A 12,534-nucleotide genomic window follows, 5' to 3' on the forward strand; every position below is an offset into this window, starting at 1 on the left:
ACATTAGACTGTATGGTTCCCATACTCTGCTTAGTTTGTTCAACATTATGTTTTGGGGATCTATCCATGTTGAAACATGTTTTCCATAATATTTTAACTGCTATAATTTACATTGTATGGATTTGCCACCACTCCTTTATCCATCTTTTTGTTGCTTTCCTGTCTATCTTCACACTGTACTTCCCTAAATCATTGTTGCATTTTGTGACTCCTGAAGAGTTAGGCAGTAAACCACACCTCACTATTTTAACAGGAGAATGTAGGTCACAACACAGAATCTAAAGGTGAGCATGAAGGGTTTTGAATGATTATAATGTGGGATTCTATTCTGGATATTATGAGGACCAGCCCCAAGCTTTGTGAAAGATACTTTGTTTTTGTAATGCTAGGTTTCCTTTTTTCCTAAAGCATATTTAAAGTAGACCTCTCGGTGACTTTAAGGTTGTATTTTTTTTTTTTTTTTTTTTTGCGGTACGCGGGCCTCTCACTGTTGTGGCCTCTCCCGTTGCAGAGCACAGGCTCCGGACGCGCAGGCTCAGCGGCCATGGCTCACGGGCCCAGCCGCTCCGCGGCATGTGGGATCTTCCCGGACCAGGGCACGAACCCCTGTCCCCTATATCGGCAGGCGGACTCTCAACCACTGCGGCACCAGGGAAGCCCTAAGGTTGTATTTTTAATGAACTTATTTTTTCTTAAACAAACTGTTTCTTCCCCTTGTTCTTGTTTTCTTCTTTCCTCTTGTGAAGGGGGCCCAGTTGGACCTGAATTGTTGCCCAGGAACTTTGGGCTGATTCATCCTCTATTTACCACATATTCTGGAAAAATCAGTTAAAAGGAGGAGGGGGGGGAGGGCTGTAGGAGCGTACTTTGCTTGTTTCAGGAAGGAATGTCAGGAAAGACTATTTCCTCTCCCCAGGGCCCCCAGCAAAGGACCTTCCAACTTCTCCTTAACCCGGGTGCCTTGCTCTGTGTGCCCTCCCTGGGCACAGGCTCATTCAGTATGGCTTTATCTCCATGAGATCCCCTTTGGTCCCTCCTTTCTCTCTTTTCCTGGATCCATAAACCCCACTGAAGTTATCCCATCTGGTTACAGCACGTCTGAGATTTCCGTTTAACTCTATTTAGTGAGGCTGGGATTGTGTGTCCCAGTGCTCTTTGGGGAAAGCTATTTCCAGGAAGGCAGAGGGCCAATGTTGGGGGGTGGGTAAAGCAGACAGCACAGCTGCAGGGGACGGTTGTAAAAAAGATTAAACCCGCCTCACAGCTGAGTGTATTTTACCAATGTAAATGTTGATCTCCTTTTTTTAAACCCTCCAGGGACCCCAAGAGAGGAGGAGAGGGCTGTGTCTCTGGAAACTTTACTAGGCAAAAAATGGTATTACAGTTGGAAATGCAGCTGACCCAAAGCAAGAAACTTCAAGAGCTGGGAGAAGGTCACAGAAAGGTCAAGAGGAAGGAAGGTGGGGGATGAAGGGGCTCAGATGGAATATTTCAGGCACTGTAAGCTTTTAAATAAATATTCCCAACCCTGCCCTTGGCTTATCAAGTCCTCCTAACCTTTTGAAGTTTACTGATCTTGCCACCCTCAAACTTGCTGTGTTCCAGCTGATAATGACTGACTCTGGTTTGAACTGTCATGTTGTCCCAGAAAGGAAGGCAAATCAATGCTGGGAGGCTCCTTATCAGGAGAGCAGTATCTATGTGTGAGGGCCCTGAGGCCTGCTGAGAAAGTCCAAGTAAAGGTAAGTGCACTCCTGACCCCCCACCCTCTGTTCTTCCAGCGTGGTACTTACGGACTGGGATGTACAGGTGGCCCCCTGGCTGGGGTCTTATGCCTTCTCCTATAATTTCTCAGTTTCTCTTTCTGGTGTAAGCTGATGACTTAATTTACGATGTTTTGTCCAAGATGCTCCTCACTTAATTGCCGAATTGTCAAAACCGAAACAAGATCCAGGTGTGATGAGCTGGTGGTGTAGAAAGGGTCAGAGGATTGAAAATATTTGAGAATCATCATTTTCAAGTGTTTCCTGCTGCCATAGTCTATTTCAGGACACAATGAATGACATTTACGAAGGGTTCACATTTTCTGACCACTTACCATGTGACCCACACTTTGTTAAGCCCTCTATATGTATTCTCATTTTATTTTTCCAACAACCTTATGAATAAGTCCTGTTTTACAGAGCAATTCAGTACTTTCTCCAAGGTCACAGAGTTGGTATGTGGAAAACCCAAGGTTTTTTGGGGTTTTTTTTTGCAGTACGCGGGCCTCTCACTGTTGTGGCCTGTCCCGTTGCGGAGCACAGGCTCCGGACGCGCAGGCTTAGCGGCCATGGCTCACGGGCCCAGCCGCTCCACGGCATGTGGGATCTTCCCAGACAGGGGCACGAACCCGTGTCCCCTGCATCGGCAGGCGGACTCTCAACCACTGCGCCACCAGGGAAGCCCCATTCATTCAGTATTTATTAGGTATCTAGTATGTGCCAAACCCTGTGCTAAATTCTGGGGAGACAGTGGTAAGCAATAGCAGATGTGTGCATGGGCCCATGGAGCTGAGGTCTAGTGTAATCAAATAATGACAAAATTGTGAAATTTCCCTTCAGATAAATGAAGGGCAGGAGAGGGGTACTGGGTATGAGTGTTTATGATATGAGGTTGTGACTTGTCAGAGAGGTCGGGGAAGTCTTCCTAGGACCTGATGCAGGAGATATGTACGCATGAGGACATCCCATGACTATCTGGGGATGCTGTCTTCTGCTGCTCAGCAGAGGAGTGCTCTTTGGGAAATTCCTTGGATTATGCCTTTTACTTGGGATCAGTCTCTTTGGTCTAGAGAAAAAGATGCTCAAGGTTTTGGGAAGTCCAGCCCCATTCAGAAAGTCAGCCAAGCATTTCATACACTCAAGCACACCTTAACACAGAATGTCCAGGAAACAGGAGGCTCTTACTTGTTCAGCCTAAAAACGGACCTGAATATCTCTTGTCTGTGGAGTGTGGTTCTAACAGGGACTCATACAGTTTCTCTTGCCTGTATCCTGAACAGGAAGCCAATCTCTAGAGTTAACTAGTATTTATTTATTTAGGCTTTGTGAAGATATACCTAGTGAAGTTGCTGCCACAAAGAACAGCCATCGTAGAATCCTGGAATGTTAACAGAGGAAGGATGTTAATGAATTTTACTGGAGAAGGATTGTGTTTGGTTCTAGCTCCCTGTGTAGCCAGTGAGAGAAGTGAAGTCCAGTGGTCAGATTTTCACAGCCATGCTCACTGCTTCACTCATTATCCTGGTGTGGTGGAGGCTGTGGTGACCTAACCAGACAAAACTCCTGTCCTCATGGAGGTACATTTTAGTGGGTCTCCCAAATTTCCCTGTCGCTGCTTAGTTCTCTTTCATGACATATTCACTTTCCAGACCCCAGTCCTCACTGGAAATGAATTCTCCTTGAGGCAAGAAGTAATTATTTTGACCAGTGATGCTCCTGAAATTTGGAACTCAGATTTATAATGATCTTCTCACATTGACAGTGTGAGAATCTTCTCTATAGTAAGATGAGGAAGACATTTTCCCTAATTAAGATACAATTGTTCTCTTGAGAAATCAAACATAACCATCCCATGGCAAAGCCATATTCTTTTTTTGACTCCTGGCATTGGCTAGTGTGGGCTTTAGCTGCAGATTGTTGGGAAAATATAGATTTTTAAATTGCTGTTGTTTATTGTTCTTAGAGTAATAGTAATAGACTCCATAAGAGGTTGAAAAAAAATCATCTATTTTTCATTAACGTCATCTAGGCCTAATATCTTCCTTTCATATAGAAATTTCATTTTTAAATTTCTGTATTAAGTGCACAATTAGGTACTAAGAGTTTTTTTTCTGTCATCAATGTCTGTTCCTACAAAGTATCTACTTCCTGAGTGATTGTCCCGTTTTAAATTAACTGACTTTTTTCAATGGATGACTTTCCTAGTAGGGCCACATACATTTTTATAGCTGATGAGCCTTTATTGTTGGAACTAGATTTCTGGATATCCCAAACCAATGTCATGTAAGCCTAATAATAATAATAATAACGTATACATATGTAGTGCTTGCTATGGGTTAGGAACTGTTCCAACTGCTTTCATAGAACTCATTTTAATTTTCACAGTAATCCTTGGAAAAGTATGCTATTACTTTTTCCATTATACAGATGAGACTGATAGAAGGTTAAGTACCGGCATGTCAACACATCACCTTGAGTTCTACAAGAACTCTATACTTCCTCATTTCATTCCCATATCTTCACTAAACAGGGTGAACCCCTCTCCAAGTCAGTTGTTTGTGATGCAACGCACATTGATTTTTTTCAATCTCTTCAAGTCAGAGCTGGTAATGACTTTGGCCACCAACTGGTTTGAGTGCCTTCCCCATGTGACTCTTCACCAAACTTTCCGGGGAAATCAAACGCTTCAGGTGAAAGCCCCAGAAGACTTTTCACCCAGCTTCAGTTGCCTTTTATCTAAATCTCTCTAATGGTATGCTCCTAATGAACTGAATTTTGCCATTGAGAGTCTGGTTTTGTTTTGCTTTGTATTGTTGTGTTGACCCTAAGGGAGGTAACATCACAATACCCCTCGCCCCCTTCAAGGCTGCAGACTGTGCCACATTTTATCTGGCTAGGCTGCTGGCTTTTGGCAAGGATTGATGGATGTATGGCATTCCGAGGTCAAAAGTTCTACACCCTGGCTGCTCAAAGTGTGGCCCACAGTATCAGCACCATCTGGAAGCTTGTTAGGCCCTGCCCCAGACCTACTGAACTAGAATCTGCATATAACAGGTTTCCCATTAAAGTCTGAGAAGTACTGGTCTATTCTGAATCCAGAGAATTGGGTTGGTTGGGTTAATTTTAGGATCTTACCCTTTTTCACTTCTGTTTCTCTCCTGTATCCCCATCCCCGTGTCCAGGACAGATCCTCCCTTTGGTAATTTCTCTCATTAATATGCTTGTCTCTGAGTCTTAAAAGTGAAAATGAATGCTTCCCTTCGGATTTTACACCTGTTCCTATTTCGTGAAGTGTAATGTCTGCAGACAGCTTATATTAAAAAAAATTCTGAAATGCTATGTCTGTTTCACAGTGTGACATTATTTCTCTGAAGTTTTCAAGAAATGTTATCCTTGTTTTCCCATGCTTCATATTGGTTGAAAAGAACTGTTTTCTTTTCATAAGCCAACTACGATACATCTGCTTTTGATGTGAGATTAGAACCAATATTGCTGAGCCCAATTATTTTGCTTTGAAGTCCTGTAATTGCAGTTTGATTTTGACTAGATGTATTTCTTATCTAAACAAACCAACAGTTAATACTTCACTGGGAATGTTCTACTGTTGTGATATGTTTGGAGTAGCACTTTACTTATCACACTGCTTATTTATTTTTCAAGTGGAAAAAATGTATTACATCTTTAGCCATATTTTAAAGTTCCCAGCGTTTAAGTGAGAGCTCTCAGGTTTTGGTTTTAGATTGACTTAATCTTAAAAAGAAAATTGTAGCACTTAAGTGAAATGGACCAGGCAAAGGCACATAGCAAATTGGCATAATCTGGGTGGTGGGCTGAAAGATTTTAGGATGTAGAAAAAAACCTAGCTGCAGATAAGACTTTTGAAGAAAAGGAAAAAAATTCAAAATGCCTTTTGGAATGCTGCTATGATCCTCAATGCAGGCATTTATTAGGCACCTACAGAGTACACAGTCCCGGGTTGCTACAGCTCTGGAGAACATATGTCCTAGATTTTCTGGAGCAGTCTTAATTTCATTTTTTTCATGACTAGACCATGTGTCTCAAGTTTTGATCCAGCGGATATGTTCACAGCAGGAGCAGCAGAGAGCAGAAGGTGAAAGAGTCGACTTTCAGTGAGGAGTCATGACGTCTGTGTTTCCTTCTCAGATGAGCCCTTATTCCACCTGGGAAGTATAGGAAATGGTTCAGAAAGCACACCAGGCTCAGAAAAATTTATGCACATGGACAGATTTTTTGGTACTCTGTGCCCACCGCCCCCGGCCTTTATCCCACCCCACTTCAGAAGAATTTAGTTATCTGCAAAGCTCAAGTATAGGCCAAATTAAACCTCCACTTGCGTTGGACCTTAGAGATTTTTGCAAACAAATTGTGCAGTCAGTGAATCAGGCATCAGGCAATAAAGTACACACAATACAATTTTTGGTACTTTATGTACAAGATTAACAGTTCAAATTTGCCTGATTTTATAGCCAATTTAGATTAGCTAGAACAAGGAATCTAAAGATAGTATAGTTAATCAAAATTTTAAGAAAATTTCAAACATCTTTTTAAACAAAGTCCTTTCAACTTCTTTCCACATCAGTACCCTCCTAATACTCCTCACTTCTTTAAAAACGAAAACAAACCTATAATTGGTTACAAACAGCAGTAATGCCCACTTTGAATTTATTTTTACATTTATTTCTCCTCTGTAGTCTTTGGTGGAGATGCTGGTGTGTGGAATGATAGAGGGATTTACTTGCTGGTTTTATTCATTTAAAAATTTTTTCTTTTTAAAAAATTTTTATTGGAGTACAGTTGATTTACAATGTTGTGTTAGTTTCAGGTGTACAGCAAAGTGTACTCACTGGTTTTAGAGGCAAGAATCTGAGAGTGTGGAGGTTAACTGGGTCTTTTCTCCCCTTTTCCAGACGTTTTGCATTTAAAGGGAATACTGCGGAACAGGGATGTGCCCAGCCCAATCTCTGCTGCCTTGATATGTTGAAAACAGAGGCTAGGAACGTCCAGTGTAGATACCATGTCCTCACTTTCATTTGAAGTGATTATAGTTCTCTCCTTTGCAAAGTTATTTGCCTTGTATCTTTCCTCCACAGACTTGGAGGTACGCTGCCCACTCCATCTCAGAAGGAAACGTGGACTCCGTCAGAGTGTGGTGGAGCAAAGGAGGTGCACTAAGGACCCAGACATCTGGGTCTGGATGGGGGCTTCACCGCTTTCTACCTCCGTGCGTTTTGGTAAGTCACTTACTCTCTAAACTCCAGTTTCCTCATTGTAAAATGTGCACAACAATATAGATTCCACAGGCTCATTGTATTAAATGAGAGAACACATACCAACGTACTTAGGCAGCTACAAAGAAAGTCCTCAAAGGTTATCTTTTCCCTGGTGAATGCATCTAAGATTGCTAGATGCGATGCTCTGGCACCCTCAACTGTGGCATATCCCAGGAGACGCCTCTGCATGGAAAAACCTGAAAATCAATCACTCATTCCTTGGCTCATTCATTCAGCATGCATTATGTGTCAGGCATTTGGAATATAAAAACAAATCGTACACAGTCTACTCCTGAGGGACTCTTCGTGGGCTGCTCACAGCATTAAACCAAATAACCCTCTTTTACAAAGATTTCTTACATGGTCTCAGATTTCTGCCTTGCCACCTGAATCAGCTGCTTGTTTTCATTTCAAGTTGATTGATTGGCATACGGAACTGACCAGCAGAGCATTAAAAAAAACTGTTGATTTCTCTTTATCTAAATTAAATTTGTATCGTTTATCACTGCTTATCATCTTCAAAGAGAATTATTGCTTTTGGGAATTTAAATCTGTACATTCCAGGGAAAGATACAAACATACTCTCCTCTGTCTAATGCTTACTGATGCCTCCTGTAGTATTTAGAGCTGGTATTGCAGTGATTAATACGGCCTGGCCCATGGTAGGACTCAATATTAACTTGAGTGAAGCATAGTTCTCAGAGGATAGATAATACAGCATTTACTGTTCTGCTGCCCTGTAAATTAAGATTTGAATGAAAAAACCCAAGAGCAGTATCATGTGTGGCCTCTGGGTGAACCGAATTGTTTTTCTAAATAGACACCTCCCAGAGTGAGTGTTGGGGGCGTATGAAACAGGGCTGAAAAGCGTAGGCTTTGGAGTCAGACACACAAGGTAAACACTCTCAGCTGGGCCACTCATGCTAGTGAACAACTCATCAACTATTGATGACTTTGGGCAGGTCTCTTGATCTCTCTGAGCTTCTGTTTCCTCCTGTGTAAACTGAGCATCCCAACAGTACATAGCTCTCTGACTTGAGGTGAGGATTAAGTGGGATATTGCGTGTAAGAGGCCTGGCCCATGGGAGCAGCCACTGAGGGGTGGCTGTTCTCATCAAGTCAGGTGTGGGGACCCAGGAGGTTGGAATTTTGGATGAATGGCTTTGCCTTTGGAGATTAACACTCCCATTATCATCACATAAATCAAATGGACAGTCTTTGAGGGTTTACAGCCTTTCCATCTTCCTAGGAGGCACTGCTTCCTCCAGATGTAGTTCTTAATCCAAAGACCACCTGGAGGGGTTCCCAAGGCGTCATCTATTAACAGGCTTCAGGCTGTATATACCCAGGAGGGAGGATGCAGCCATTCCTTGATGATGGGGGCCACAGGTCTGGGGCTGCTGCAGGTCCCTGCCTCCACTCCACACTTTATTAGCTTTAGTTCAGGGATGAGGGCACTCAGGCCTGCAGATGGGAGCTGTTTCATCTTAGCTGGGTCAGAGGTTAATGGAGATAAGTAGTGTCTTCTTACCAGGAGGCCTCAGGAAAGCCCAGTGTGTTGTTGGAGTTGAATCAGGATCTCAGAGATTGAACAGATTGACATTCTCCTACCTTGTGGAGAGGGAGTGAGGCCCTATGAGAGAAAGCTGCAGCGGGCCAGGCAGGAGGGCAGGGTGGCTAGAGGTCCGTATCAGTCATCAAATGATTCAGGGAGAAAGAGGATAATTGCCCACCGATCAATCCAAAGTCTGGGATCGGTGCACTTCAATGTCCTATTGGGAGCCCCTGCATAACCCCACTTTGACATAAGGGCAGGCCCCGCTGCTGCCTCCCGAGCCCTGGGGCCAGAGCAGGGCTCTTGGCACAGACTGCACTGCGGTAGCTCGGGGCCTGGCTGCCCCTGTGACCCACGGGAATGGCAGCCTGAGGTCTGATCCAGTCCTTCCGGTCGGGGCCTGTCTGGACAAGGGCAGCGTGTCTGGGAAGTGGATGGGGTTTAGACCTGGAACTTCTTTCCTGAGGTGAAGCCATCTTAATAAGTCAATCCAGATTACTAAAGAGGGGGAAAGTGTTTATATAATTAGGAATGTTTCTAAACACCCAGAAGCCATTTCTCTTCTGAAAGGCCTTCCCTGGTCACCCACATAAAAATATTCTTCCTCTGTATTTCTAAAGCACTTGGTGTAATTTCCTCTCTGTGCATTAATCATTGGCTACCCTGTATGCCAAACATGCTCTCTTCTTTTGCTTAGCGTCCTAAAAGGGACGGAAGCAGCATTCCTCCCTCCCTTTCTCTTTCCTTCCTTCCTTCCATTACAATACATATTGGGCATCTGTGTGCCAGGTACTTCAACAACTGTGAACAAAACAGGCATAGCCCCTGCCCTGTGGAGCTGATGTTCTAGAGGGCATGCTCACTCACCTCTCCCCTGGGCCATATACTCTGGGAAGCAGAGCCACATCCTACTTCTTGTATCCCTTATAGCAGCTTGTGCCTTGTTAGCAGAGGGGGCTAAAATGCTTGTTGAATGAATATATGCCTCTGGGCATATATGCAGAGGTTGTGGATTCAAAAGCTCCTGGGACCAGTAAATGAGTGAACTGGGCTGAGTGTCTGGGAAACACTAGAGAGTGGTGGTGACTTTGGCAAACTGGAGAATGTGGGCAGCGGTCAGCAGCCGTTCCTGTCACTTTAGCTGCATGTGGCCACCTGAGTCCTGTCTTGCCGAATCTTCTATTTTCTTAAGAGAAGCTGGAAATTAGAATTTTAGTGTGAAATCTCATTTTTAAATGTTGAAATTTAATTCACTTAAAAGACCCAGGGAAGTACACCTGTGGGCCAGATGAAGGGCACAGCTGTCATTTAGAGTGTTCTTATTTGTCGGGATTTACTGCTTTGTGGTGTTCGTGAAGAGATGGGATACCATCTCTCAGCCCAGCACACTAGAAATCTGTGCTAACTCACAGATTCCTCCTTCTTCCATCCCCTCGAGTCCAGCAGTCACCTCTTGGCCCCTGTCTGTTGCAGAGACGTGCTTATCACCTGCCCGTCCTTTCAGCTCCTCCCACACTCTCCAGCAAACGCTCATATACAGCAGCACAGCAGCGGGGCAAAGGAAACCTTTAGGAGGAGGTAAAGCATGACACTGACAAGCCTCAGGGATGTCAGCATCGCACTGGGGTTATTGCCTCCGTTTAGAAGAGAGTCAGACCTGGTTGTGAATCTCAGCACCGCCAGCTACTGGATGTATTACTTCACATCTCTGGGCCTCAGGTTCTTGATCTGTAAAATGATCATAATATCTGCCTTGCAGGGTGGTGATAAGAAGTAACTTATACATTAAGACTCTAAATTATATATCTAAAGATTAAAACATATAATTTCCTTATTTGGTGTTCAAGGAAGGGCTGGAGGACTACTTAGCCCCTCAAGGGTCATGACCTAGACAGGCCTGGTCTGGATTTGTCTTGGGGTTTGAGTGAAAGTAGTGGGGGGGTGGTGATTAAGGACATAGTGAGGGGATTTGTGGGGAGCAAAACTTGGAGAAACATTGCAGCTCACTCACCATTTGGGCTATGTTCATGCCTATGATGGCCTCGAGTGTTATCAGTAGTTTTATTTTTCATCTGTGATCAGAACACTGCTTAAGCCATGGAGGTAAAACAATGATGTTCTTTCCATCTCTTTCGTTGGTCGTTGCTGGCTTTCTCTGTGTTTCAGATAAGGTGCATAGTTCATGCAGGATGACAAAGAGGTTGCTGGCGTTTGAGAGTGGTGTGTGGTGGGAACGTCGGAGAGGTCTCCTTCATGTACTCCTTGAGGGCACATTGGAAAGCAAGGAGAATGTTAAAAACTTTGTCTAGGTTGTGGAGCTAGAATGCAGTTTATGGGAGACCCCCCAGGTGGATAATATTTCAGTACGTTAGAGTTGTCCTGGTGGCGTGTGTGTGTGTGTGTGTGTGTGTGTCTGTGTGCGTGTACACACATTCTGCTTTTCTGAGGATGCTGATGGACCAAGATACATCTGAGAAAATAGTACGCCAGGATGAGTAAGGGAATAGGCCCTTGGTTTCACAGGTATTTCTCTAAAGCCTGCTGTATTATCGCTACTGGCTCTTCAATCTCAGCCTGAGAGGGAAACCTCCGAGAGCTTATGAAAATGAGGATGTACTCTGCTGGCTTTTAACATGGATACCAAATAAACAGCGTAGGTGAAAAATGGTGTCTCCCAGACCAATGGTGGGTAATCCCTCTGTCAGCATTGGGACCTACAGTCAGACAGAAAGCTCTACTGCTTTCTGTGATTCTCCATGAAGACCACTCAACCTATCTGTGTGTCAGTTTCCCAGTCAGTTACCTGGAGCTGATACTACCTACAGGCTATGACAAGCATTGCATAGAACTGGATGGAAAGTACTTTCTATGTGATCACCCTTCTTGGGAAGACGTGGACACTTTGTGTACGTGTGTCTTTAAAGTCAGGGCTGATCTCAGGAAGGCACAGAGAAGTATAAGAGTGCTACTTTGATAAACTGAAGAAAAGAATTCCATTTTCATCCCACGCCCCACCCCTGTACACTCCCTCAAAGAAGCCTAGAAATAACATTTCTGGAGCCAGGGACTGAGAGGGGTGGAAAGTGCGCATGGAGAATGGGATCTAAATCCAATCAGCTGCAGAGAAGATGACCAGCTGGGGAGCTTTCTGGGGCTTCTATGGGGGGCATTTCCACCCCGTTTACTGATCGCTCTCCCCCGGGAATCCCCATGGCTGCTGTGAACTGGGGGTGGGGCAGGTGAGGGGGTGGAGATGAAGACATTGGGCTGTGAGCCTCCGGGCACTCCTGGTGACTTCCTCCTATAAATCAGCCACAGACAGCTGCGTCCACTTGCTCCGCCCTAGGAGAGACTGATAGACCCTGTTGCTAGGCAGCAACACAGGGCTCCACAAACATCGTGGGATCAGAGGGCAGGGGGCTCAGCCCAGGCACTAGCCAAACAGGACCACACCACCACCATCCGTTTGTTTATTTTCGCAGTGGCATTGCCTGTCTGTACCACAGGAAGGAGGAAGACCCCCCCAGCCCCCTCTGCCCTGCGTATGTAGACCACTTACTGCTCAGCCCCGCAAAGGCCACGACCGCAGTGAGGCCCACTGACCTGCTGGCTAATTTATTTATTTTAGTTGCACATAGCCTGCCTGCTAGGTCTAAGTTTGAAGCTGGAGGGGAAGCCCATGCAGTCTCATACAGAATATTCAGCTCTTGGATTCTATTTGGTCTGCCTAATATCTGATTAAACAAGAAAGGGGAACCTTGTGCTGACGTATTCATACCCCCTCACTCCCCATGCACCCTGCTGTCCTCCAGCTCTCATACTTCCATCCAGGGTCTTCACTTTGCAATCAGCATCCCATCCACCCAACATGATAAACAGGCCATGGCAGCTGTGAGGCTGAGCTCTCCTTGCTTTGATTTGCATT

General features: G+C 44.6%; 1 long non-coding RNA gene across 1 annotated transcript; it reads left to right on the plus strand.

Annotated features, from left to right (window-relative positions):
- Positions 1-532: 532 nt before the first annotated feature.
- On the plus strand, positions 533-7,002 carry LOC132596773 (uncharacterized). The gene is made up of 4 exons (XR_009562777.1): positions 533-664; positions 1,318-1,500; positions 1,606-1,742; positions 6,875-7,002. It is a non-coding gene; the product is annotated as an uncharacterized lncRNA (long non-coding RNA).
- Positions 7,003-12,534: the final 5,532 nt, after the last annotated feature.

Source organism: Globicephala melas, chromosome 2, assembly GCF_963455315.2.
Source record: "Globicephala melas chromosome 2, mGloMel1.2, whole genome shotgun sequence".
In the NCBI taxonomy this organism is placed as follows: domain Eukaryota; kingdom Metazoa; phylum Chordata; class Mammalia; order Artiodactyla; family Delphinidae; genus Globicephala; species Globicephala melas.